Source organism: Cebus imitator, unplaced genomic scaffold (genome assembly GCF_001604975.1).
Source record: "Cebus imitator isolate Cc_AM_T3 unplaced genomic scaffold, Cebus_imitator-1.0 Scaffold16, whole genome shotgun sequence".
Lineage (NCBI taxonomy): Eukaryota > Metazoa > Chordata > Mammalia > Primates > Cebidae > Cebus > Cebus imitator.
The window spans coordinates 8,076,229-8,076,648 of NW_016107331.1; positions in this window are offsets into that span (position 1 = coordinate 8,076,229).

Sequence of the window (420 nt, forward strand, 5' to 3'; positions counted from 1 at the left end):
AAAAAAAAAAAAAAAAAAAAAAAAAAAAAAAGAGCCCAAATAGCCTAGGCGATCCTAAGCAAAAAGAACAAAACTGGAGGCAACATGCTATCTGACTTCAAACTATTCTACAGGGCTACAGTAATCAAAAAAGCATGGTGCTGGTATCAGAATAGACACATAGACCAATGGAACATAATACAGAACCCAGAAATAAGCTGTCACACCTACAACTATCTGACCTTTGACAAACCTGACAAAACCAAACAATGCGATAAGGATTCCCTATTCAATAAATGGTGCTGAGATAACTGGCTAGCCATATGCAGAAGACTGAAACTGGATCCCCTTCTTACATTATATACAAAAGTTAACTCAAGGTGGATTAAAGACTTAAATGTAAAACACAAAACTGTAAAAACTCTGGAAGACAACCTAAGC